The sequence below is a fragment of the Fukomys damarensis genome, unplaced genomic scaffold, assembly GCF_012274545.1.
Source record: "Fukomys damarensis isolate Sample0158 unplaced genomic scaffold, DMR_v1.0_HiC HiC_scaffold_25, whole genome shotgun sequence".
NCBI lineage: Eukaryota > Metazoa > Chordata > Mammalia > Rodentia > Bathyergidae > Fukomys > Fukomys damarensis.
The window spans coordinates 2,734,861-2,737,512 of record NW_022900937.1 but is presented as its reverse complement, the minus strand read 5'-3'; positions in this window follow the sequence as shown (position 1 = coordinate 2,737,512).

Genomic DNA, 2,652 nt, shown 5'->3' with positions numbered 1-2,652 from the left:
GCCACCCACGACCCGATGGCGGTGCGGGGTCCTCGGCGCTGCGTGTGCCCACGCGGACTGGGCCCAAACAAAGGCAGGCGGCCCTGGAGTTTCGAGTCCGGCTGTCAGAGCTGAGTGGCGGTGTCTTCTTCAGGAGAGACAGGGGTCCTCACCCACCGAGGCCGCTCACCCAGCCACCTTCCCGGGCTCACCCTGCGGCCTCGAGCTTTGCGCCTTTTCTGGACCTTGGCATCTACAAAGTAACCGACATCGGCGGACTGTGCCAAGGTCTCTCTTCTCCACGGAAAGAAGGGATTCCAGAGCAACAATCGCAGGAGTGGTAACTTTTCTTGGGGAGAGAGAAACAAAATCCAACCTGATGACAAGGCGTCCTCCACGGACCTGTGTTTCAGAAGTCTTAGAGCTTGAGCCCAGAGCGCAACGCAAGGCGGAGGGACGAGGCCACCGAGCGGCCACCGAGCGGCCGGTGACAGCGAAGAGGCACAGACTTTGTTCCCCTGGGCAGAGGTGGGCGGACGGCAAGCAAGAGGCCGCCAGCCCCGCACAAAGAAAAGGCGGGGAGCTCTAGAGAGCACTGCAGGAGAGGTCTGGAGCATCTGTGGCTCTCAGGGGTCGGGGTCCACGCGGCCAGCAAGACAGAGGTGGGAAGTTTTCAGGTGACTTGGCGTCGAAGAGATGCTGTGCCCTTCATCTCTACCGGGCGGGTCCCGTCTCTGAGGCAGGCCAGCTTGGGCAGAGGTGGCACCGGCACGGGCTGCCGGCTTGCATCTTGTCCAGTTGTAGTGGGGAATTAGAGCATATTCCTGGACCATTTCGCGACCAGCTCGACAGGAGCAGGGCTTTTATTCTCATCAAGCCCCTCCCTGGCATTTCCCCCAGCCTGTCAGAGCCACCGAGGCCCGCTGTGCTGCCCGTGGTGGGGACACCCCGGGGACTGGGTGCACAGCCCTCAGGAATCCTCTGCACTGGGGGCCAGGAGTCAGCGCAGCCTCTCTCACCCTTTCCTGTCCCTTTTGCTCTGCAGATGAGACACAACCCTCACATGAGCACTGGCCAGCTGGAACACGCAGGGACATCCCTGCTTCGCCTTCTTACTACACCAGGGAGGCAGGCAGGAGTGGCTTTCCTTCTGTTTTGGTTTCCTCATTGCCCAGCCCAGCTGCAGAGCCTGCAGGAGGGGCTCCATAAATACTGAGGCACAGAATGAGCCCCAGGGCTTGTGTTTGCCCTGGACCTTACTGTGAGCATGAGTTTCCGGGTTCCTGGAACTTCCTGTCCTTCTGTTCTCTGCTCCAGGCCTGGAGACGCCTGTGCAGGAAAAGTGCCCAACTGGCCCAGCGCCTGCCTGTCTCGGAGGAGCGGATGATAAGACTGTCACTTCCGTATCCCTAAATACCTTGTTCCAAAATATTGTATTACTTTTACCATCGATGTGGTTTTGTATTTGAGAGTAAGTTTGTTTTTTTGTTTTTTTTGTCTCAAGACCTAAATTTGTGGAATACTTGTCATCCCTGCAGTGCTGTGATAAGTGAAAAAGAAGGAAGGTTGAGTTTAGCTTATGGTTTTGGACGTTTCAGTCCATGCCAGTTGGCCTGCGCTGGGACTTTGGCAAGGCAGCAGGCAGTGGTGGGAGCCTGTGGCAGAACTAATGCCCATCCTGTGTGTCCAGGAAGGAGAGAGGGTCAGGAGGGTGGGGCTCTACTTGTCCACTTCAAGGACACCGACCTAAGAGTGGGGACTTTCAAGGCCAGGCTGCAGCAAGGCCTGTTTCAGAGCTACGTGTGTGTTCGCCCTCAGACCCATGAAGCAAGAGTGAGCCGCGGTGAGTGGCTTTACTGCCTGCATTCCAATCCTAGAACACAGCTTCATCACCTGTGAGACACGCATCCTTGCCAGCTCCAGTTCTTGCCTGGAATGTGAGAACCAGACCTAGTTTTTGAAGCAGTCCATGCCCAGCCTTTAGAAAACTTTCAGGAAGCTTTCAGCACACGGATTGTTTTTACCTCCTGGTGGTAAAAGAGCCTCTCCAACCGTGGTCTCAGAACCAGCAGTATCCACCTGAGAATTAGAAGTGCACATTTTTGGGTCCACCCAGACCTACAGGATGGGCCAGAGTCTGAGTGGCAATGATTATGAGTATTATTTTACTGAGCGCTGAACCCAGAGCCTTCACATGCAGCTGCGTCCCTAGCCCTCTTTTTGCTCAGAGATGAGTGCTCACCAAGTCTCAGCTGCACAGGCTGGGATCCAGCTCGGGACCTCCAGAGTGCAGGGACCGCAGGCGGGCCTGTGCCACTGCGCACGGCTGGCGGTTTTCACACGCTCTTCCTTGGATCCCGCACATCCTGACAGAGCCCTACTCTGGACTTCACTGAGTTCTCACCACTATCTCAAAGAACAACAATAAAAACAAAACAGCAAAGCAATTCTGTGAAATGCAGGCCAATACACTAGAGACCAAGGGGGACAGATGGGAGGGCTCCGTTCTTCTAAATCTGAAGTCACACTGAGGGGATTTACTGAAACTGAAGCTCTTAGTTTTTTACCTCTCCTAGGAATGGAATACATGGAAGAAAATTAAGGTTAAGGATCCCTCTACAGTTTCATTTTGGTCTGTTTTTCAACATGTACTTTTTTGCATTTAATTTTTTT